The sequence below is a fragment of the Ambystoma mexicanum genome, chromosome 5p (genome assembly GCF_040938575.1).
Source record: "Ambystoma mexicanum isolate Mex_15411 chromosome 5p, UKY_AmexF1_1, whole genome shotgun sequence".
Lineage (NCBI taxonomy): Eukaryota > Metazoa > Chordata > Amphibia > Caudata > Ambystomatidae > Ambystoma > Ambystoma mexicanum.
Genome location: NC_090930.1, coordinates 689,780,279 through 689,806,668, shown reverse-complemented (window position 1 = coordinate 689,806,668; position 26,390 = coordinate 689,780,279).

Here is a 26,390-nt window from a genome sequence, read left to right as displayed (position 1 = left end):
CAGTGCCGAGACAGAGCAGATCAGCAGGGGAGAGGAGAGGCAAAGGCAGAAGCAAAGAGGAAGGTCTTGAGGTGCTTCTGGAACCGGAGATGGTTCTCCTCAAGTTTCAGAGTGGCAGGGAGGCTGTTCCAGAGGGAGGCCCCAGGTGAAGACAGAGATCTAACCCCAGCTTGTTTCTTTGAAAAACAACTGACCCTGAGGGTGTTAGAGGTAGACAAGTGGAGAGCTTGAGAGGGGAGGTATTTATGAATGGACGGCTGAAGGTATTTTGGGCCCAGGCCCCAGAAAGCCTTGTGAATAATGCAAAGGGTTTTGAATTGGATCCTTGCATCCACTGGGAGCCAGTGGAGAGATTTCAGGGCTAAAGAGATACGATCCCAGGGCTTGAGGCCAAGGGAAAGTCTTGCAGTCCCGTTCTGGATGAGTTGTGAAGGGCGGAGAGTAGAGGCAGGGAGATTTAGAAAGAGGCTGTTACAATAGTTCAACCTAGATAGAACCAGGGCTCGAGAGACAGTGAGCTTCTGGAAGAAGGAGAGGAAAGGCAGAGTACCTTTGAGGAGGTGCAGTAGGAAGTTAGACTTTTTACTTTTTTGAGACATCAAAGATGTGGGCAGAGAAAGAAAACGTGGAATCAAAGATGACCCGAGGGTCTTAGCCTCGCAGGTGGGGGTAGGAGGAGGGACAAGGGAGGCTGGCCAGAGAATGAGGGGAAAGAAGGGTGGAGGGGTGCCAATAAGTAGCATCTCAGTCTTGCTGGCATTCAGGTAGAGATCTTTGGGTGCACACCAATCCTGAAGGGCAGATAGACAATCAGAGATGAGAGAAGGAGAGGAGGTGGCAGAGTGAAGCCTGAAAATGAGTTGAGTGTCATCAGCATAGCACTGTAAATTGGAGCAGAAAATGGCAATGCGGAGGGTGAGAGTTACCAGGTATTGGTTGAAGAGCCAGGTTGAGAGGTTAGACCCATGGGGAACCCTGAAGGTGGAAAGGGAGATAGATGAAAGGACAGACCAAAGTTGGACCTGAGAGGGTCGATCACAGTGGAAAGAGGTCAGCCAGGCCAGGGCCTGATTGGTGATACCCAGGTTGTCATGGAGATGGTGGAGCAGGATGGTATGGTTGACCATGTCGAAGGCAGAAGAGAGATTGAGTAGGATGAGGACAGATGGAATGTTAGAGTCAAGGTTGGAGAACAGATCTTTATGGATATTCAGGAGAGCAGTTTGGTGCTTCCTGCTCTTCCGTTTTGGTTTAAAGTGTGAGGGGAGACCAACCTGAATGAGTACATTCTTCAGAGCGTCTTGGCTGGTACATTGTGTGCGGAGCCATTCTACGTTCACAATAAGTTCTGTCCATTTGTATTGAGGGGCATGATCTAATAGAGTCCAATCTCCCATAACCCTTGTCTAATTAGTTTTGTGTGAACCTGTGGTATGATCCCATCATTTTGTGCAGGGGAGGTACCTAAATTTGTCACTCTTGCCCATAAACTTGACTGTGAACTTTCATTGAAGGCTCTCTGTAAGTCCACAAAGAACACAAAAAGGTTACATTTCCTAAGGCCTACATACTTCCAAATGAGAAGTTGTTACCTAAAGACCTGCTCTGTGGTGTAAACCCCGACCTGAAATCCTGCCTGAAGGTGCAATTATTACCCTTTATCCAGCCTTTAAGATGGTCGAGCAGAAAACTTGCATAGATCTTACCTGTCTTGTCCAGCAAGGAGATGGGGAACAAATTATCATTTTGCCCCCCTCCCTTCTTATAGATTTGGACAATTTCTGCATGCCTCCAGGAATCTGATATTTTTCCTGATGTGATGATATGGGCTAGGGTATAATAAATGCCTACCAGTTCTGGGGATGGGTTGGTCCCTAAAGCATAAAAGAGCACATTTTCTGAATACAGTGTCAGGATTGATGAGCTAAGAAAACGGGTGCACAGGTATAGTTTGAGGGACCCGAATATGGTTATTTCAATGTGCAGGTCCCTAGTCGATAAGCATTCGTTTGCCACACACTGTAAAGGTACTTCAGATCACTCAATGTGTCAGGCCTTTGTAGAGTGGCCAAGCATGCTTCTTTTGTGGATTGAGTATCTTGTTCTGCCGGTGCATCACTCTCCTAAGGTGGCTCCAGCACTTGCATACTGTGGAAAGACCTTGGACTCCTATACCCTTTCCCCGGGGTCTCGGGACAGCACTCCCCTACTAAGGCAAGAACGTGTACCTCTGCCCACGTGCTCTTGTCTGAGGCACTTCAATAGCAATCACTTTCCATCAGGCAATTGAATATGGTCTGCTTGTGTACCTTTCAGGCTGTAGTTATTATGTGCACACCTGCCATGAGTTGCTTCTGACAACTGCATGCTCTTCATTGGCTCCTAAACATCTGCCAGGCTCCAGCCGCAGCAGTTTCCAATGTCTCATTCTCTCCTCGTATTCACACCTGCTGGAGCCCTCTGTCTGCAAGGATCGCTGTTCAAGCCCTCATTAATCTAAATATGTTGCGCTTCGGAGATACTGTGCCAAGCTGCTCCTTTCATCTCTCTATTAGGGTGTAGGCTATTTGGCTCAGCCGCAACCCATCCTCTCCTCCTGAAACTACTTCTGAAAATGTATGAGCGATTTGGCTTAGTCACCCCCTGTTCCCTCCTCCTTCCACTAATATTCCTAAACATGAAACAACTCCTTTTGCATGCTGCCCTTACTCCCACACTACAGTCCTCCTTCGGCCATCTTTTATATTGTGGTAGGGGACTCAATTGTTTTAATACTAGTAGTGATTGGTTGGGCCCTTCCATCCTTACTTCTGCGTCATGATATTGGTTGGCACCCCGCGGCTCTTCCTCCTGTGCATGTGTTCCATTCTGCCATCTGTGTGTGCTTTGTTTATTTGGTTAGTGCATTCCGAGGGCTTAAATACATCATCCGCCATAATTTAAGTCGGCCATAACCAACATGGAACACTGAGGTACCTTTGTTACAACAGAATAGAATGCTTATGACTCCATGGTCTCTATCACTTCCGTAATATGTTGTGTGCACACAATCTCGTCAGATCCCATTGTTCCCATTGTTCATGAGGGCTCACTTTAATCTAGACTCCCTTCCACCCTACGACCTAGGAATGCTCTAGTTTGATCTGGGAGTGAAGTATGCTGTGACTGAGGATTACTTTCACATCCTCTTGCTATCCCTATTGGAAGCAAGCAGACACACACAAAGATTCCCCCATTGCATGATTACCCGGTGAAGCTGACTGTATGAAAGTGTAAAAAGCGTGAAAAAAAGACGGTATCACGGATGTGTTCCCAACACTTTTTCTACAAAATTGGATTGCCAGTGGTGGCATCTCAATGGAGCACAACCAACATACAAATTCCACAGATAGCCACCCTGCATTTACACATTTAGGTCATGGGGGCCCACTGGTCACACTGCACATATCTGCATGGTATCAATTAGGCAGTAGTACAACAGGCCAGTGAAGATGTACACATATTTGAATTAATATACACATATAAAAATCACATAAAAGAAGGTAAAATAATGCGCATAGAAATTATTGTATCCAACAAACATATCCAGCTGATGTTTCAAAACACAGACACACATGTGCAGGCCTCGAGCAAGGCAGAGGAAAAAAAAAAGGAATAAGTCTTTCCTTAATTTCTAATGCTCTCCCGGGCAAAGATGAATGCCTTACCAAGAAAACATTTGCCAGCCACAGCATGGTGTCACTCATAGCTTTTTGTGGTAAAGAAGACACACGGTAGATTGAGGAGCTTCTTTATTGGCAACCAGCCTCAGCCCAGCAGTAACAAGCCTACATTACAGGAATTCCACCCAAGAGCCATTATAACACTTTTCCACAGGACTGCACCAGTTGGGGGGCGAAGCATGTCCCCAGTAAAACAGCGCACTCGTGATGGTTCTGCTGTGCACAGAGTCGTCAGGAATGTCTGATTGTGAGTTTCACTGCAGTGTCCCACCATGCCCTCAGCAAATCTGCAGCACTGGAGACAAACTGCCGCCAGAAGCCTACACCCAGGAGATATTGTGGATGTGGATAAAACATTCAGAAAGGCTTTTCTGCTTTCTGTGCCAAGTGGTGAATGGTGCCCTAAATCGTACGATGAGCGACAATACTGGTTATTGTAATTCAAAGTTTTAATTCAATTTACAGAATATTCAAAAACAGAAAAATATTAAAGAAAAAACCCCGAGCATCATGAATGTGTTTCAAATCAAAGAAAAGTAATTGAATGTTGTAGAGGAGCAGGAATATTTAAGTGTCCCAGCACAGCACCAAAAGAGTGTAGGCAACGGATATCAGTGCTGTTTAATCCAACAACAGCAGACTCATACAGTCACAAATGTGTTCAATCATGACATGCAGGCCTATCGCGGCTCCTGGCCCCTACAATCACCATTGACTCTAGAGACAATCTTAGCTGAGGTTGTTTTTGTTGTGGTCGGAATTCTTGGAGCATTTTGATGTAGATATACTGATGATTTGTGGAATAATTAATCAATTTCCATGTTAACACACGGGCAGCTGTGCATTATTGAGATAACTTGCACAGCGCAGCAGCTACAAAGGGGCGAGTTTACAATAGAGGCCCTTCAAAGAAGCAGGGTCACCCTGATCCCCTACTTCCCATTGTTGCTTCATAAACACTGGCTCATAATGACACGCTGTCATAACATCAGGCAACATATTAATAAAGTCTACAGCCTATACCAGTGGTCTCCAAACCATTTTATGCAGAGTCCCCCCACTTGATTAAAAATATTTTAAGCTGGTCCCAGTGGTCGAAGTGTACGAAAAGAAGTAGTGGAACTATGTTCCCTGCCAGTCTGTACCCACTCCCCACAATCCCCTATACCACGTCCCCTCCCACACACGATACACACCCCAAACACTTGCACCTGCTGTTTAAGGCAACGTTCAGTGTAGTGCACTGAAAGTGCAAGTTTCAACTTCTTCCTACACTTCTATTTTAAAACTAAACCATTCCGGAATGGTTTCTTTTTAAAATAAAAGTATAGGAGCTGTAAAAGGTAATTTAAAAAAGTAGAAGAGCAAAGCTCCCGTCCGCTCCCGCTCACTTCAACCATTGGCTGGTGCCCCCAAATGCCAAATCCTTTAACATTTGGAAGATCTTCGTGCCGCGTGTCTGAGGACATTCTCCACGGCCCCCTATGGGGGGGGGCAGCCCCACAGTTTGAAGACCACTGATTTAGACATTGCTACAGAGAGCTACTTTGGCTGTGTAGGCCTACTGCCACGTCCCAGGCAGAGAGACCTGAAACGTGCCTGCATGGTCAAAGGTGCAATGCTACGGGGGAGAACTGTAATCTCCTTGCCATCTCCTTGCCAGACCTACCTGCCTACTCTTCCTGCCCACTTCCCTTCTCCTTTCAGTGTGCACTGTCTATTGCATGACACATCCCAGATAATGGAGCACTGTCATTGGCTTACCAAAGGCCATCTCAGGAGCTAAAATTAATGATGGAGTTAAATCACCACCTCTGAGACAAAATGATCTAACCTAAGTAGGTTAAGTTAGAGCATCACATGTGAGTTAAAGCTACGCAGACTCATTAGGTGGCGCTTATTCGGAACCTATGAGTCAAAACTAATGGTGGCACTGAAGAGCCACTTATGATCCAAACATATTTAGTCTCACTGGGTGGCCCTAAGAAACCACCTCTGCTCAAAAACTCATGGTAATGCTCAAGCTCCTACTATGAGCCAAAGCTACGTATTCTAAGGGCAGCTGCAGTGTTTCTCAGTGTCATCACTCCCCCTGTACATTGCATATCAATAGTTTGACTCCCTAGCATAACGCGTGACCTAGCCGCCAGGGGCGTTGCTAGGGGGGGCTTGAGGGGGTTATAGCCCCAGATCTTTTGGCTGTAGCCCCGGAAAGAAGCTCAGGAATTACAGCCAAAAGACTATCTAGCCCTGAGTCCTGACAGCCTGGACATTAGCTTAGCCCCGGATCTTTTTCAGACCTAGCAACTCCCCTGCTAGCCGCCAAGTTAAAAAAATACAGAAGAGTTTACTTGTTTTAATACAATTGTAAAACTGACTTAGACTATCGTTTAGGAAAAGTTTTCCATCCTCCATGTCAAAGGCACATACACCTGACTTTTCGCCAGAGTTCTTGTACATTTAGGCAATGCGAATGGAACATATTTAGTAGTGATCATTGCAGAATCCTATGTATTGCCAAACTACGAAAGCGTGTGCAAATTCACAAATTTCCTACTCTGAATTACTGTTATGGTTTTTTTTAAAGGGTGGTGCATTTTTGTAAATGCACGACTCATTGAAAATAGATTTGTGATTCCCTATGACAATCGTCTATAAGCCCCCATTAATTCGCCTGCCCCTAAAAACAGTCCATAAAAGGCTATGCAAGGCCATGTCGACACATTATTCGTGCTGTAATACGGCGGTCTGTGGTAGGTGCAAGACACTGCAAAACTGCTGTCATGGTTACTGGAGAAAAAAGCAAGGCAGCAGAACTTGCCCTTAATAGAGGACACTGTGCAAAAAGGGCCGCTGTTTTAACTAAAGGCATAACCAGTGACCTCCACATTTTGAAATTATTAATAGATTTGGCTGGGTACAGCAATTCATATTACTCACCCTCTGTCCTCACTCTCACCCCTAGACTCCGAGATGTTCATCAGGGACGGCGCAGTTTTTGCAAACGTTGGAGGCTGCAGCTCACCTTAGACTCACCGGAATGTCATTGCTGAGCAACCCTGAGGGGAGATATCTGGATCAAGCGACTGATAAATGGCAGCTGTGAGCGGCCTTCAGGGCGGCAAGGGGGGATTGTGTCAGGGCTTGTGCAAGCACAGAGAAGAGAAAGGGCAGGTTCAAGATTAACTCAGCTTGAAGCAGCAGTAGCAGGCATTTCAATAAAGCAGTACAATCAGGTCAGACTGTATTACCTCAAATGGGGATCAAACCTGATTACTTTATTTGTCAGCTTGTTTGTCAGCAGAGACAAGTGCCATACGAGTTCAGTGGTACGCCCGTGGGTCATCATGGGTCATAACAACATTAATTAGAAATATACATATAAATAAATATATATATATATATATATAGTCAATAAAAAACTTTGTTAAAGTGACGTTATGGTTACAAGTAAAACCAAAAACCCTCAGAAACTTGCCAGTTATGGTAAGCTAAGCAACCATAACTAGCGCCACCACTGTGCACTGTTAAGACTTACACCCAAGACATCAAAGATGACATCACAAATGTCATTGATGACATCACTGATGACATCATATATTTGGGCCACTTGTTTTTGTTCACTGACATATCTAGGCCACGTGGTTTTGTTCAGAATATTAAAATTCAAAAGGTGCTATATATCTAGACATTGGCCTTGTCATATATTCTTAAAGTACTTTCCTTAGGGTTTAGTCTCAGCTCATGGTGCACATACATGGGGCAATACGCAGGCCTCAAACACACAATTCGATGAAGATAAACTTTAGTGTTATTAACATTTTCTGATGTTGCTGTTTCTTTCTTCCTTACTTTAGTTTCCCTGTAGTGTGCCTCTGATTTGTATGCATTGTGGGTCTTCATATGTATTGTTCATTCTAGCACGTGTGTAGTAAGTCATGAATTGTTAGCTTGTTATTACATGACATTATTGTTAGCTTGTTATTACATTACAGGTATTACTCAAAACTCTGATAAAGAAGCATTCAGTATTGTACTATCCAAAAATACAAGCTTACAAATATTGTACTTCTATGGTGCATGTTGCAGCCATTGCCTGTGGTTATGTATGATTAGGTTCCTGTATTACCAACAACACTCCAATACAATGTTGTTTAGATGAGTACATTCTTTAATGGGTTAAGTAGTTCATGATAGGTCTCCCCATCACCCCTGACATCTTGTTAACAACATTATAAACATAACCCCTTGTAGGGACTTTTCATCAAAATTAATTTCACATGTGATGTCATTAGTGATGTCATCAATTACATTTGTCATGTCATCTTTGATGTCCTCAGTGTTAGTCTTAGCTGTGCACGGTGGTGGCACGAGCTATGGTTGCTTAGCTTACCATAACTAGCAAATTTCTGAGCTTTTTCCGTTTTACTTGTAACCATAACGTCCCTTTAACAACGTTTTTTCATTGAATTTCATAGGTTTTTATTAATGCAACTTAACCATAACACCCCTTTATCAATGTTTTTCAGTGAATTTCATGGGTTTTTACCAGTGCATTCTATTTTCTTACAACTTAGTAATATCATACTTACCCCAATATAGCAATATTTTTGGCCATTTTCTATGTTTCACCTAAAAACTCTGCTATTTCCCACCTTCTAGCATCATTTTTAACACTTCTATACACATTTCTGCAACATTTTCCACAGTTTTTGCATCCGTCGACGTCCGTAAATGTCTGACGTAATCACGGACCTTCCGGACAGTGCCACATGACCATGCGATCGCACACGGCAGGAGGACGTGTCCGTGAAGGTCTCTGTTCTTTGCCATCGGGTCGGTGCTTCGAAGACAGTTCAGAACTGCATTTTCTACTGATCTTTTAACTTTAAAGCTCAAAATTTACCCTGCACAGCTCCTAGACCTATACCTACTCCTTATCCATTGCCAATCTAGTACAAAGAAAATACTTGGAAGAATATTAGCAAAACTGCTATTTATCTTAAAAATGGCATCAGCTATTACCATCCCTCCTCCCCAAGAGCCACCAGCACCACCACCAGCTTGAGGACCTACAAAACAAAAAAAGCGCAGTACTTCCAAAGATAATGAAGCGGACCAAGAAGATGAGGTAGAGAAAGTGCCTACCTCTAGCACCCAGAGAAAATCATGGGTGTGGCAATTCTTTACCACTGTTGGGAATGTTCCAAAGGCTAAAGCTACTAAAGTGAAATGCACTGAGTCATGAACTACCTGGACAGTACTCCTCCGGGACCACCTCCATGTGCCGCCACACCAAATCCAACAACTGCAATGCTCTCAGAAAGGTTGTCCTTTCTTAGCAAGTAGTAGGCTGTCTTCCTCCACCTCATCTTCCCCAAGCAATACTGTAACGACACAGCCTACTTCTGTGGGTCACAAAATCCCACCAGCTACCTTGCAAGCAATAAAAGAGGATGTTGATCCATATCTTTTGAAGACAACAGTCCTCTGTATAAACTGCAACACAACACTCTGCGGGCAGAAGCAATTCTGAAGTGCTTTTGAAGCTGTAATCAAGGAGCATGAGAAACACTGCCCCCTACCATAGAAGTAACACACAGGCAACATCTTCCCCTTTCCACCTGCACTTCCATATTAGTGCTTTGGTGCCTCTTCCCTCCTTTCCCTCCCCACCTGATGTTCTAACCTCACCTGCAAAAAACAAAATACATAAAAAACGACAAACAAAAGGTTTCTTTAGGAACCACCTTTCACAGTTAAAAAATAGGACTAAAAAAAAATCTTATAGACTACATCTACTTTACATTTCTCAGTCAAGTACATAGACTTAATAAGATTTTTCAACATTTCCATTTTGCAGTTTGTGTTATGCTAATTGGAGTAATGTGGCGTTCATTCCCCCTTCCGGGGACTGGAGCGGTTATAACGGCCCGGCAGCCTAAGTTATTGGCCCAACCAAAGGGAGGGCGGATAATGAGGGCCCCGGACTGTTAGTGCCCCATTCCAGCCCTTACAATGGGGGATGAAGGCCATTAGCACCCCCGATTCCCAAATCGGGAACCTGGGGTGCTAAAAAAAGGACTTTTCTTCCTACACCGGGACGCCTGTGGCATCCCGCTGTAGGAAGGAAATCCTTTTTCAATATGGCCACCATGGAAAGGGAAGGAAGGTCTCCGTACAGAGCCCTTCTTCTCTTTCCATGGCAGCCTGCAGAAGGTCGAAGAGAGAACCCTATGTCCATATGACCACAAGCACATTTATTTCCCCTTTCAAATCTGTCCCGCTTTTGAATAACTTCAACCCAGGTTGACATGACCACATTAACCCCATTTGTCGTCCCGTCCCTCGTGGTCAAGGCCAGTAGCCAGATTGTCCGGGTCATTACCTTATGCCATGACCCGGACAATCTGGTCACTGCCCATGGACAGGCTATACTTCAGTCACCAAAGGTATATCCCTATTTTTTGTACCTACATCATGACACTTTTGAAAAAAAAAACATGGGCGGATTTCCATATATAAGGAGCATTGGCAGGGATCTTAAAGCATGGTTTTGCAAATGTGCCTGTGTTTTATTTCTTGACAAGTGTCAAAATGTAAGTACATATAAGTCATATAACTTAGCCCCCACTTGACAAAATCCATTCAGACTTTACACAAACATTCAAGGTTGGGCCTTTAATCTTTCTGAAAACATTTGTCCACATTCGTCAAACAGCAACAAAGTTATAAGCCATCTAAAAATGTTGAGAACCCCTTCTTGGCAAAATCCCACCAAACTTTAGAAAAGCATTTATATCTCAATCTAAAATCTTTTTGCAAACTTTTGTGTAGATTTGTGAAATGGCACATTTATAAGCATTTACATTATTTTGGGAACCCCCCTCTAATTTTGCCCCCTCTTCACAGAATCCCACCTAGCTTTGCAAACCCATTCAGAATTAGGTCTAGAATACAATTCCATGCAGTTTCATTGAGTGGCACCAACATTATAAGACATCCAAAAACTGCTTTTCACCAACCCTGTAATGCAGAAATAGACACAGATGTCCCCGAACATCAGAAGTGTTTGCGGATTTCGGGGTGAAAAACACATGTTTTTTTGGCTTCTTTCGGCCATTTCCCATCCTATCCTCATCACCCCTCACCTTTCCAGAGATTGTTTGATAAGTTTGACAAGTGCAATGTTGTGTTTTTTAATATGTTTTCACTGTGATGTTTTTAGGACACCGACGGATGTCAACGAATCCAACATGGCGGGCGTTTCCAAAAATCTGACGCACCTCACGCTTTTCTGCAGACTTCATATCGTCCTACGGGCCAATTGGAGGCTCGTCCGCTAACGGAATAGTGAAGTGGGCCTGCGGACTGAATCCAGATATCACTAATTTTCTTGACCTTCTTTTAGCCCATTTTAAAGAAAACTACTGGACGGATTTACACCAAATTTACAAAAGCACACTTTCAGGACCAAGCCGCCGCTCCTGCCGCACATTTGCTGAAAATCCATCCAGCGGTTTGGGCTGTAGGCGTGAGCAAATTTCTTTTCCATTGCGTCTACAAAAAAAAAATGTGGGACCCCCTATAACTTTGCCCCCCCCCCTTGATGAAACCTCGCCAAACCTGCCGAAAGAATTCAGGTGGGGCCATATACATTTTTGCAAAGTTTGGTAAGGATTCATCCTGGGGGAGCAAAGTTACAATCCATCCAAGAAGTGCTCTTCCTATGCTTAACCATGACTACAGGGCTGCTACCACAGGCCCTGTAATTACACGGCCACAATAGTGGCCGTGTAGTTATGGTTAAGTTGCTGTTTCCATATGAACTGCACTTTTTGGGTGGCTTATAACTTCGCTGTCCCTCGACGAATCCTAACCAAACTTTGCAAAAAAAGCATATGGTGCACTCTGATTTTATTTTTGCAAAGTTTGGTGAGGTTTGGTTTAGGGGGGGAAAAGTTATAGGGGGGGTCCCAAAATGTCTTTTTTCCCATAGACTGAAAGGGGAAAAAACTTTGCTCACGCCTACAGTTCAAACCGCTGGACGGATTTTCACCAAATTTGCAGCAGCGGCTTGGTCCCGAAAGCGTGCTTTTGTAAATTTGATGAAAATCCGTCCAGTAGTTTTCTTTAAAATGACCAAAAAGTAGGTAAACAAAAAAATAGTGATATCTATGTTTGGTCCGCGGACACACTTCCCTGTTTGCTCCGCGGACAGTGCCCTGATTGGCTAATCGACTTACATCATGTCCGCGGACATGCAGCGTGTTCGCCGATTGGATGGTGGGGAGCGTGGCGTGCGTCAGATTTTTGGAAACGCCTGCCATCTTGTATCCGCGGACAGCGTGTTGACAAATGGTGGGGAAATACAATTCTGGCAAGTGTGTTGGTCTGTAAGACTGTTTGGGGATGGTGGGGGGGTAAGAGATGGTTCAAATATTGCATCTATTTAGGTGGTAGGCACCGCTGTTGTGTTCGTTGTGTCCACTGACAGCCGCGCTGTCCTCGATGTCCGTAATCGATGCATATGGGGATTTCCTAAGAACACTATACCTGTCCGTACTGTTCGCAGGCAAGGTGGTACTGTTCTAAGAACACACACAGTGTACGGGATGTCCGTAATTAAATGAAAATGGATGTGTCCTAAGGACACTATACCTGTCCGTCCTGTTCACAGGCAAGTTGAAACTGTTCTAAGAACACACATGGTGTCCGGGTTGTCAGTAAAAAAAACAAATATGGAGGTGTTCTAAGGACACTGTTCTTGTCCGTACTGTTCGTAGGCAAGTTGAAACTGTTTTAAGAACACGGATGGTGTCCGCGGACATTAAAAAGGCTATATGGCATGGTTAAAATGTTTGATTCTATGGATCCGAAGGCCATTCACCCAAGACTCTAGGCCCTGGCCACAACCACCGCAGCATATCACACCCATAGATCACACCCATAGAATCAAACATGGGTGTGATCTATGAGTGTGATATGCTGGGGTGGTTGTGGGAAGGCCTAGAGTATTGGGTGCATTTGGTGGTTGTAGTGAGGGCCCAGAGTCTTGGGTGCATATGGTGGTTGTGGTGAGGGCCTAGGGTCTTGGGGGCATGTGGTGGTGTGGTAAGGGACTAGAATCTTGGGTGTATGTGGTGGTTGTGGCCAGGGTCTACGCAAGACCAAAGTTATAAGTACCGAAGTTATAGGCTTTCATGGGTGTGCTATGCTGCGGTGGTTGTGTTATGGAGCAGTATTTATGAGTTATACTTATTGTAGTATACTTACTGTTTGGTTTGGTAACTGCAGTACATATATTCTTTGTCTGTGATAAAAGAAAAGATCATGTTAGTATTGGTAGTTTGTAAGGATTTATAGCATTGAATAATAGACATTGTTTATTCATTTTGACCCTCATATTTAGTAGATTACAAACCAGTGTACTGTGCTATTTGCTCAGTTTCTGTGTTTGTTTTTCTAATCATTGGGTATGTGGGGGAATAAAAATCCATGTCGGATTAAAAAAAAACTTTTTTTGTTATGCTACAGTCTATTTGTTTCTTCGTTTTCAGAGTTCACTTACTGTTTCTGGCTAATGTTCTATCTGTTGGTTTGTTACATATTTTTGGAGCAGTTAGATACCTGTTGGCATATTGTAACTGTTTATTTTTTGTTATAATTTAGTGGTATTGTTTTATCTGTTTGGTTGTTGAATATCTTGGAGCAATTAGATACCTGTTGGTGTATTCTAACTGTTTGTTTCTTGTTATAATTTAGTGGTATTTATTTATCTGTTTGGTTGTTATAGAATCTTGGGGCAGTTAGATATCTGTTGACGTATTATAACAGTTTATAGTTTTTTAATTGAAGTTTTGTTAATGTTTAAGTACAGATTAGTTATACAATTTTGGTTTTAAGAAGATTTAAGATGTGTTTGTAAGATTTGCTGGTAATCTCTGATTTAGAATAATGCTACTATTATTACATTCAAACCATCCACATTTCTTTTTAATATATGCAGTATAGTGACCTGCATCGGTTGTGCCTCTTGTGTGGTACATAAAAAACCTTTTTTGTTATGCTACAGTGTATTTGTTTGTTTGTTTTTACGGTTCACTTGTTGTTTTTGACTAATGTTCTATCTGTTGGCTTGGTGCACATTTGTGGAGCAGTTAGATACTTGTTGGTGTATTCTAACTGTCTATTTCTTGTTATAATTTAGTGGTATTGATTTATTTGTTTGGTTGTTGCCAAATATTGGGGCAGTTAGATACCTGTTGGCGTATTCTAACTGTTTATAGCTTTTTAATTGAAGTTTTGTTAATGTTTAAGTAGAGATTAGTTATTACATTTTGGTTTTAAGAATATTAAATAAGCGTTTGTAAGATTTGCTGGTAATCTTTGCTTTAGAATGGTGCAGTCATTACATTCGAAACAACCACATTTCTTTTTAATATATGCAGTTTAGTGATCTGCATTGGTTGTGGCTCCTGCGTGGTAGATTATACCTATTGTTGTGAAGGTTTTCTTACCAGGTGAAACTTGACCATGTATGAATCCAGTCAGTTTGCAGTTGTTTTTGGTACCATCTGCATTGTAACGTAGAAGCATTAGTATTATGTATTTACTATGTGTTTTTATTAGTATGGTGGAGCGATTATCTGAATTGCAGGTAGTACATAATCTACCATGGTTTGCATTTTGTACAAGTTGCTGAAAAGGACCGGATTCACAATTAGGTATGGATACATACACGAAGCGTTCATTAGGGATTTGTTCATGTGTCAGATTGTTGCAGAGAGTGCATGTATGTTTCCACATGTATGAAATCTGGAAGATTTCATTTATAGGTATGTTTTCGTTTTCCAGTACTTGTAGTAAGTTAATTCGAAATTCTTGTGTTCTCCTGTGAGTTTATAGTGAATTTCACTATTCCAGCACAGTAGTCCAATTCTTGTCTTATTCCATAAACACTACACATGTTGTCAGGATTATTTGTTGCGTTTCTATGAAGTACTAACATTTGCAAACACAATTGGTCTGTACTGTGTAAGTAAATGTTGTCAACAATTGGTGGCAATTGAAATAGAACATTCATTGCTACATTTTCGTAGCAACTTAAACCAGTTATATTTGAAAATTTTAATGGACCAGATAGTTCTGTGTCCAAGTCATTTTTTCAGAGTGTGTGTTGCTTCTTTGAAGAAGTACCTGAGTTACTTTGAGTAATAGGTTCTTCTTTGGTTGTGGTAATTGATGAATTATTAGATTCTTTTACTCTCTATGGAGGATTTGCAGTCAGATCCTGTTGCATTTCTGTTTGAATTAGTTTTCTTTTACAACGTTTTCCTTTTTGTGGAACAGGATATGTTTTTAGATCGGGGGTGTATAGTGAACTTAGTCTATTGTATTCTAAAATGCAAGGAATATCAGCGTTTACTTTACTTGCATCAAAGTTGATTAGAAATAGACCGTCAAGTGTGCATAAGCGTGATAGTGCTACGTCGCTCATGCCTTCTTTAAAGACTGTGTTGCCAATATCTATCAATGCTTTGTCTAGGGTAAGACTTTGCAATTTATGAATGGTGACTGCATATGCTATAGTTAGAGAAAATTGTTCTCTGCGTACATGCATGTCTTTGAAGAGAAGGAATCGAGCTGTTGCGCGCCCTATCCTTTTTTTACTTCTGAAAGTTTGTTAAAGAGAATATTGACAAACTGAATGTTGTTGTCACGTGGGTATGTTTGAAAGCCAACAACTGTACCCAGTGCCCCATTAACTAGTCCTGGCTCCATGTCAAGGTTACATTTAAGGATTACTCTACAGTTTAAAGATAATTTTAATATTTTCTCCAAACCAGCTGTTTTGGAGATAGAATTTTCTACGGTATTTAGTCTTGTTGTGGCTTGTTGACACATGGGTAGTGTCATACCATTTACATCCAGTTTGTCTGTGGAGCAAATTTCAATTATTAGTTGCATTTCTTTTTTCAACATTGTTTCATTTAATTTGGAACAGCTTGCAAGAGTTGGCATTAAGGACATACACTTGACATTTTTGTGCGCAAATTGTGCCATAACATCAGTAGTACATGAGTTATGGCCATAAAGTTCATGGATGTGCCGGGTTTTTAATATTGCTTGCGCTTCTTGAGATAGTACTCCAACTCTAATACTTTTTAAAATGTTGGAGTAAGTGAGGGCTGCAGATTGGCGCATGTTTTCTGTTAATTCTATGTATTGGAAATGTTGCCAAAGGTTGACATTTCCTATGCTGCCAACTGTTTTACGGCAGAGTTTGTGTCCTAAGGTTTTAAAAATAGGTTCACTTTTCACTGGTGTCAATTGAAGAAGATCTCCGAAAACAATAATCTGTTTTCCTCCAAAGAGCTCTTCGTAGTTTGTTTTAAGTACTTCTTGCAATCTGAGGTGAATCAAAGCCAACATTAGGTTGGAGACCATGCTCACTTCATCTATTAGTAGCACTTTCATTTGTTTTAACACTTTGCGTAGTTCCATTGCAGCTTCTGTAGAAAGTTTGTAATATTCTAATTTGTTTTGGTGTTCTACTGGAAAGAGTTGTAATCGGTGTAAAGTGACACCGCCTATGTTGTAGGCAGCTAAACCTGTGGCGGCAGTTACAACAGCTGACAGTTTATTGTTTGTCAATTGTTGAAGGAACTTGATGATGATTTTGATTAAGAATGTTTTGCCTGAACCAGCTTCCCCGCTGACGTATAGTAGTATAGGTTTGTAATTTTGGCAGGTACATTCTTCATTTTCATGTTGTACACCATGTGCAATTTCTTATGTTACTTCTTGAAAAATGGTGTGCTGCTCTTTGTTCAGCTTTGATTGTAGTACAGTTAAGTCTTCTGTATCTTCTTCATAGTGACACATGGTGTTTTCCACTTCTGTCATAGCTAATTCTGCCTCATTTGCTATTAGTGGCTGTCCCAGTGGTTCTTGACTTCCTGTTACAGAAGGTTGACTACTGTCAGCAGTTTCTTTATCTAGTTGGGCATGGAGTTCTTCTTCGTGTTGCTGTTCATTGTGCAACATTGTTTTGTACTGCGTAAAGTTTATATCGGAGATAGTGCTTTCATTTGCTTTGAAAGCGTCTTCATAGGAGTCATAGTTTTCTAGTATCTCTTCTTCCTTTCTCCATGGTTTAAAAAGTTGTAGCATGGACATGTAATATAGTTCTTTCTGTTGAGGAGTTTTTAATGACAATTTCATATGATTAATTAAGCTTCGTCTGGTAAGTTTCACTAAGCTGCCTTCACAATCTGTCACTCTATATCTACCTTATTTTTCATCGGGTTTTATATTATTTTGTATGTGAAGTTTTGGGCTATGTGGTATAGACACATGGTTTCCAAAGTGGTACTCCTGTTTGGGTAGTATGTGTCTAATAAATTGTTTTTCAAAATGTCTTGACTGTTGGGATTATTGTTGGCTATTGTTTCTATGTCCTCATATGATTTGAGAATTCTTTTTCTAGATTTAGCAGGACCAAGACTTAGCCATACTATATTTTCAGATTTTCCATACAAAGCAGTACCGGTTAAACGATCAGCAGCTTCATAGAAGCCACATTCTCTATGAGAGAGCATTTTTATGCCTAAGCTGTACAATTTCTGAGATAGTGTTTGTTTGATGATAGGTCATTCCAGAGGTCTTGAAGCTCTGTTTTTTCTGCTTTTGTTAAGTAGGCTGTAACATATCGTGCAACTGCAGTGGAATTGTCTGCAATGTACTGCACATCTATGTTTGCATTCCATAAGAGGGCAATGATTGTATTTTAATCATTGATATATTTTGATTCTTCTGTTCTTTTTATGTAATACGTGTTCTTAGGTGATTTACCTTTAACACTATGTCTAACTGAAGACATGAAGTTGTTCACTTCACCTGTTTCTGTAACTGGTCTAGGGAAACCAAAGCGGCATTTGGTGTAGTATTTCCATTTGTTTTTGTATTTGTGACAACAATATTTGCCAAATTTGTGTCTTTGAAATTGTACAATTTGTGCATGAAGATAACTATTTCTTGCTTTCGATGGAATTTCACAAGTGACATATTTTTCGATAAACTGTAAACAGTGGAATCACTGTCTTGACCAAATTTAGGAGTATCTTTAAACCATAAAAGCATGTGGATATGTGGTGCTCCTCTGGCTTGGTTGGTTGCACTTCTCCGAGGGGAGGAACAGTTTTATTACAAATAAAGTGTTGCATAGCAATGAAACAATGAAGGAAATATCTTGAAACATTAACAGAATCTAGAGAGCAAAGTTCTCCAGGTGTTAGTACATCTATGTTTGTTTTGTTTTTGTTTGATATGCGTAGGAAATCATGTAAATAAATCTTCCCATGCATATTAAGTTGCACAACTTAATGTAACAAACCAAGTGGGTGGGCCAAGGTTTCTTATCATACAACGTACATCTCTGTGACGTCGGAACCAGTACTCTTTCGTACCACACATGTTTGCTAACAGATTTGTAATGCTTGATTGTAAAACCTCATCTTTTTGTTGCACTTTTTGTATTAATTACTTAGCTGACATATTTTGAAAGTGGGTTCCTGGTTTCAATATGTGTGCAACTCCATAATATAGAGTTGCTAGTTCACTTTCAAAGAGTAGGTGGAATATGTATTCCACATTGTGTCTAAATCTGGGATCTTCAGAATACATTCGTAACCAGCGGTATTCTGATGCTGTTATCTGAGTGGGTCTATCATCGTACCTTCCTCCTTTGCCAGTAGGAAAGAGTAAAGGAAAAGCATGTGCTTCTATACTTTTTTCCCATATGCTGATTGGTGATCCTTTGGTTTGTCGCATTTGGTACGTTTCTAGTGCATCATCTATGGTGTCATTAGAGTGTAATGAATGAACTGAATAATGGTCTAAAATATTGGATACTGTAGCAGGATCTAGAAGTTCAAATTGACCAGTTTCTGGTGACTCTTGAATTATTTCAGTTGTTTTCCTTAAGTTTTCTTCAATATTTATTTCTTTGTAGTATTCATTATTGTCTTTTAGAAATTGCAAGGCTTGTCTAACTTTATGTAAGTCTACAAGTTGTTGCCAAATTTTTTTGTCTTTTGTTGGTACACCATTTACTAAGACAATTAAAGATTGCTGTATTGGATGTTGCAGTCCCAAAGTGTGCACATTTTCTTTCAGATCTAATGGTAAATAAACTACTTTGCCATGAATGCCTTTCACCAATTCGGAGGGAGGTAATTTTGCTGTTTTTGGTTGAAGGCTTATTATTGCTTGAAATGGATGCACTGTTTGAATTATGATGCTCTCATATAAATTGAGTTGTTGCAGGGGTTTTGGTAGTGGGAATAATTCCAAGTTATCGGGCCTCATTACAAATCAGGGGGTCTGGAAATAACGGTGGCAGTAAAGCCGCCGCCACCGTTGTTTCCGGACCACCTGATCCCGACTCCTGCATGCGGGAGGTGATGTTCCCGCCAGGTTTGACCTGGCGGGTTTAACACTGCCCGCCTGCAGGCGGACGAGGAAACACCGGCAGCCCTACGAGATGCTGCCGGTGTTTCCATGATCCCCATTCCCATTGAGTCCCAGAGGACTCAATGGGAATGGGGATTTGAATCCCATAGGACTCAATGGGAATGGGGATTAACACCATTCCGCCTCCGTGATTCCCGGAAAACCGGGGTTGTAATGCCCCGGTAATTCCGGGAATCACGGAGGTGGAATGGTAATACGAGTCCGGCGGTAACCAGGCGGTTTTACCGCCTCGGTTACCGCCGGACTCGTAATGAGGCCCATTTGTGATAGCACGTGACGCAGTATGATTGCTGTCAAGTTTTGTAGTGCAGTAACTGCAAAGTATTAAGGGGGTCAGTTATTTCATATTTGTTTTCTGCTATAAGGTAGAGAGCTCATTGGAATCATTTGGAATCTTCATTGTCTTCTATTTTGTATGTTATGTCTATAGTTTTTGTGTTACTTTTATAAAAGTTCTGCGGCAACACACACACACATGGTTTGGTACTTCAGCGGATGTACTTTTAAATTTTAGTATTTCTTTTTTGTATGTGTGTAGTAGAAGGTTGCCATTTGCAGAATTATTGCTAGTCTGTTGTAAAGCCATTGCATTTTGTAAGTGGCTTTCACTTCCAAAATATTTTCTCTGGATATGGTTGATTTCTTCGAGTAGGTCTTTGGATGTACCATGTAGAAGAGTATTATTTAACTTGTCTAGTGCTAAAGTAGGACTCTTAGCATAGTACAGTTTATAGACTAGATTTCTTATAGTTGAATGATGTGTTGATATCATTTTGATATGATGGAAGGTGCTTTTGCAAATAGGTCCTGAAAGGCAGGCTAATGAAAGTCCTTATAGTCCTGTGTATTTGCGCACTGGACAGGTATCGATATTTTGCAGCACTTACATTTTGATTTTGTCTTTGCCTTTCACATACTGATTGAGGAACTGGCCTAAAGATTTGAAACATTTTTTGGGAATTTTACACATTGACGTGCATGGCCATTTGTATAATGGACGTTCTGGTTCAGTCGAATGGAGAGGTAATTCTGAGTTTTCTGGGGATATTTTTGTAAGCAGTATTTCTAGTTCCATTATGGTATTATTAATTTTTTCATAACCTCATCCACTGCAATGGGTGGCAATTGTGTTTGTTTGGTTTTGTTTGTATGCTTCTTCATTAAAATATGGTTCTGTGCTCGTGGTGTGACTCAATTCACCTCCACAGATATTTAAGAAGTTATTTTTGTTGACAATTCGTTTATTGAGAAGTTTTTTTTGTAATTTAGTAGTTAGTTTTGTTAGTGCTTTCATTCTGTTTAACACTAAAATGAATAACTTTCTTTTGAGAAGGATTGCACTGTCTATTAAAGCTTCTAAGATTAATTTTCAACGGTAGGTTTGAAGGGTTGTGCATGATTTGTCTCCTGTTTTTATAAGATTCTGAAGGACTCTATGGCAGAATATTTTTGCTAAAATACTTTTCTTGGTATGGTTACTTGCTAGTATATCAAGATTTATAGGAGCAGTTTTAGCAGTAGTGGTAGCCGAAATCTTGCTAAGCATTTTTTGTTTCATTTTACATTTTGAGGCTAAGTTTCTTTACTAGAAGCTTGTTTTGTGTCGCTAAATGACTGTATTAGCTGTTTTGTTTGAATGTTTTGTACAAACTCTGGTAGAGATGGATGCTTATTTTGGACACGTTTATTTTCATTTGCTCTATTTCTGCGTTGCTTTCTACGGACTTGCTTTTTGGTAGGCATTCTTTGTGGTCTGTTGAAAAAAAAAAGAAGGTATGGGTTGGGCCGTTCTGCAATGTATGTGTGCTGTGTGCATGAGTGTCTGAGTATGATGGGAAAGATGTATGTGGTGGTGTGTGATTGTGCATTGGGCAGTTACAATTAGTTGGGAAGGCTATTCTTCTATTTGTGTGTTACTAAACTGCGGTTCAGATGAGAGTAGAAAGTGAGCTAGTGGTGTGGAGAAGCATTAATAGTAAATCTAATGGTATTAAATTAAAACAGTTCTTTGTTTTGTAGTACTATCATTCTAAGGGTTGAGTATGTTATTTGTGTTCCAAAAAAACTGGGATTTGTGTGCCATTCTGCCTGCCTGAATGGAGATTTGTGGGCAGAATGGTTGAGAAATCGCTGTTTTTTTGGTGCGCAAATTACATGAATGAACCACACAGTGTGTTTGAGGAACAGTAAGAATATTAAGGTAGTATTGTACTTACTCTTTTTTTGTGGAATGAGCAGGTTTCTTAGGATATGTTGTATGTAGTTCAGATGCTGCTGATTTTCAGGAGAGTGGTCTTCACTGCAATTGTAAAAGAAAGAAGTTAGTCATTTTGTGTGTTTATAGCACTGATGTTAATGTAGACGATGATTTTAATGTTTTTGTGGTAGTATTCTTGTTTGATATCTGAACATAGTGTATACATGCATTTCATTTGACTATGTGCAGCCTTTATATTTTATTTACAATATGTTAGTTCAACATGCTTTGCAAATGAGTAGAATTTTAAGTGCATGACATTCACTTGGTTTTTTAAAGAAATATTGTAGATAGCAGACAGGTTTGGAAGTGACAGTTGATTATAGTAGATGGGAACAATTTCAATAAGTTCATTTTATAGGTAGACATGCCAACAATCGGGAGACCCTGAGAGGGAGATTTCACCACAGCAATCGGGAACATTTATTTTCCCCATAGGATTGCATTGGGATTAGCATTCATTTAGGTGGGAGACAGTAAAAAATAGTGTGATTTTTCAATGAAAAATTGAGAGTCTCGCGCTTAAATCGGGAGAGTTGGCATGTATTTATAGGCTATACAGGTTTAGTGGCATTACTCTGTTTCTATGCATTCATAAAAGTTGTACATGTACTCTGAATAAAATATGCATACCTGTAGTTTGTATTCATGCATGTGGATATACATGCAGCTGTAAGTAGAAATCTTGGAGACTTATACAGTAGTTTTTGTAGTAGGTATTTTCCAATGATATGAGACTTCTACTCAGAATGATCGACAGTACATTTGAAGTGCAGAACTCTGATGATGGAGTTAGATGTAGAGGTCTTGGATGTGATTGGTGGATGGTTGTGTAGCTTAGGATACATCCAATGAGGGAATGGCAGCGAGAGTGATGTGAAACGGGTAGAAGGGCTGGCTAAGAGTTACGTGCCGCGCAGACACCGCAGCTGTCCGCGGATATAGCGTGCCACTTCTGGGGTTTTCCAGCAAATCCAGTATGGAAAGGGGACTGTAGGAATCAGACAATCAGATGATGACATTGTGGATTTGTGTAGAAAGAGAGTGTGTGTAGTGAAGATGGCAGAGGTGGAGAAAGTCAGGGTGTTGGTGCTCGGAGATATGTTTGTCCATGGTTTAAAGCAGTATGCTCAATGCAGGCATGTGGCAAACAGTTTTGATGTTAAAGGAGTGGAGGTGGTGTGGAGTGCTGTGCCTGATTGCAATGTAGAAGGAATTCTACAAGTTTGTGAAGATATGCTTAGGATGAACAGTCCCCATCTGGTAGTTTTGCAGTATGGTGCTTTCCATTTGGGCTATGTCAGTGCCCCTACTTTGTTGGCAGATTTGGAACAGTTGGTTCAAGCAGTAATGAACATCCTTCCAAATGCGAAAGTAATTTCTTCTGGATTACTACGTAGGGCAATATGGGACAATAGTTTTGTTTTTTGTCCTCAGCAAAACATTGCTAGGTGTGCAATCAATCGAGGCATGTGTGCTTTCATGCTTAGAGCTGGTATGTTTTTCTGTAATAATGAGAATATTGATTCGAGTAATGCTGTTTATTTTGAAAAAGATGGCATCTCTTTATCTTTTTGGGGAAATGCCATACTGTTTTGGAATGTAAGGGTTGCTTTGGAGAAGGTTATGTGAAGATTTTAGGTGTAAAGTAAGAAGAAAAGAACCCCAAAAAAATACAAAATAACAGGTGTCTGTCAGGCATCTGCAAAAAAAACCCCACAAAACAGCTCTTTTCAGAGCCCACCTCAAAGGGAAAATGGAGCACACTATTTAAATGTACATTCACCACGCTCAGATTTCGATATGTCCGCGGACATGGCGGTAGTCTGCGGACAGCACGTATTACATATGGGGATTCTGGGGTGGAGCGGCATGCAAATGAGAATGAGAGGAGCTAGGGATTGGTCAGTAAAGTTTACTGGGTGTGTAGTGTAAGGAGAGATTTTGTCAGAACGTCTTTTTCATGGGAGAAGAACAGATAGCTATGGCTGTGTGTTTCCGAAAACAGATTATCTGGATTTTGGGAGTCTCATGGGTACATTGGTTGGAGGTGCATTATGAACGTTGTGGAGTAGCTACAGATCTTGGATTCCCTCGTGTGGAAGTGCACTGGCATGGTTTGCGTGGAATGAAGTGGCTGGACTTGGTCCCTCTCTGTGCTACTTTGAGACAGAACATCATCCAGACATAATTATAATTCATTGTGAAGGGAACAGTTTAGGACATGTGTCTGGAATGTCTTCGTAATTTGCAATGAAAGAAGGGCTTGAGAAGGTCATGGACATGTTTCCAAATTCCCAAGTAATTTTTTCTCGTATTGGGCAAAGACACATGTGGCTGTGTTCTTCTTTATTTAGTCCACAAATGGAGAAAGCGAGGTGCAAAGTCAATAAGGCTGTTTGTGCCTTTCTGAGAGATGTTGGCATGTCCTCTTTTCACAATGAAAATATTATGTTTCATAGCACATACATTTTTCGCAGAGATGGAGTCCATCTTACTTATGCTGGCAATCAGATTTTTCAGAGAAATGTACAGGATGCATTGCAACCTTTTTTGGAATTAGAGTCACCTATTTTGCTGTAGATGTTGACGATTTTAAGTTTTTCAAACACACAAAAACACCACCAAAAGGCTCTTTTCAGAGCCACCACTTCCTCCCAAAGAAAAGTGCATTGGTTTTGCTAGGGCTGCACCCTAAAATTTTACATGTCTTAGGACTGTCCGCGGACTTCCAAAAAATGCACAGGGCCCTGCCCTGTTTATTTGCCACTTCTATTTTTAAACTGTGAAAGGCGGCTCTGAAAAGAGCCTTTTTTTTATTTTTGTTGTTTTATATTTTTGTTGATTTTTTTTACACACAACACACTAGGAGAGGAGGGGAAAGGAGGGTAAGGAAGGGATATCAACCACATGGATAAGAAAGGGCAGGTGGAGCAAGGAAGATGTAGGGTGGGCCTTACTTAGGTAGGTAGCAGGTCTTCTGGTGCTCCTTGACCGTAGTCTCGAAAGCACTTCGAAAACTCTACCCCTGAAGAATACTGCGTCACAGTACATACACAATACTGTGACCCTGGAAAGTTAAAGGTCAACAGCATCGTGAATGGCCTGTGAAGCAGCTGGAGAGATGCGCTCTCCCACAGGAGTGTCTCTTATTGTGAGAGGAGCGGAAACGGAGGATGTTGTAGAGGAACTCAACCTACTACGTTTATCACAAGGTACAACCTTGCAAACGTTCCGCACTGTGGAATGATGTTAGGTGTCGCTTCATGGATGTCGTACCAAAGCTGTACAAACCACGTCTCCCACGACTCACCACCATGTTGAACTGGTTGCAGGTGACCTTGTTTGCACGTGCTTTTGGTACGTTACCATGAATGGTAACCAACCGCCACACCCAAGACTCCCGGCAAGTGCTGGTAGTAGGGAGCTCCTCGACCTCATTCGCTTCATCCTCTTCATCCTCGTTCTCTACATCCTCATGCCTGTTCCCCTCTGCAGGCCCTTGGGGAGGTGGTGGTGGTGGAGGGTTTGGTGCTAGTGCTGAGACAGATGTAGCAACAGCAGCCATGGATGCCATCAGGGTTGATGAGATAATCTCAGCAAGAGCAGCAAAGGCAGCAAAAGTCAATCTGCAATAGGCAGAAGTACAATGAAGATCAGCTCTGGGGTGTAGCCTTTTATAAGGGTGGAGGGGTGCGCTTCACGAACAGATCGAACACCCAAAAAGGTTCAAAAAGTTCCAAAAAGTATGTAGAAAGCCAGGGTCATTGTCTGGGACATGTGCAATGGTGAATCTTTACTGTAAAATAATTTGGATTGTCTGAATAAGTTATTTTGAAATGTTGGGGAACCGGACAGTGTTCGCAAATTAGGACACACGCTCAGCGTGGGTGCGGTCACATGCTGAGGTCGGGAACAAGTCCGCGAAGGGAACGGGTGTCTGCAGGACACCAAATGCACGGGAATGTTGTGCAAATCCACGCGGATGTTCTACGGACAGTGTTCGGGTCCTCAAACAAATTAAAAGTGCGACACAAGTGAGACGGACAGTTACGGAGAGGCACGATGTTTGCAGGACTTACGGGTGTGGTGCGCATGTGCGTAGATGTTCTGCAGACTGTACGGACAGGTATAGTGTCCTTAGGACCCCTCCATTTTGTTTGACTACGGACATCCCGGACACCGCACGTGTTCTTGGGACAGTTCCAACTTGGCTGCAGATGGTACGGACAGATATAGTGTCCTTAAGATTACTGCATTTTGTTCAGTTACGGACATGCAGGACACCGGGTGTGTTCTAAGAACAGTTCCATCTTGGTTGCGAACGGTACAGACAGATATAGTGTCCTTAGGACACCCCCATTTTGTTCATTTACGGACATCCCGGACACCGGGTGTGTTCTAAGAACAGTTCCATCTTTGCTGCGAATGGTACCGACAGGTATAGTGTCCTTAGGACATCCCCATTTTGTTAATTACGGACAGCCCGGACGGGCGCGCTGTCCACGGACATTTTAACTACTTTTTAAAAACAAATAAGACACAAAGAATTTCATTAAAAGAAACATAATTTTTTAAAATGATATACATATACACAATTTATGAAAGAGAGGGGGAAACAGAAACTGATACAAATACAGGGGAATTAGGGGTTTGGAGAGGATGGATGGGAAGGATGAAGCAATGGAAGTCTCATCAAAACGTTTTTCTTGTTGTTGAGGGTTTGGGCATAGTTCACTGGGACATGGAGAGGGGGATCAGGTACATGTGGGACAATGGTATTTAATGTTTTCTTTTATGTGGTCCTCCACAAACTGTTTCAAACCATTGAAATTTTCCTTGAGCATGTCTATTTTCTGTTCCATGCGCTGCAG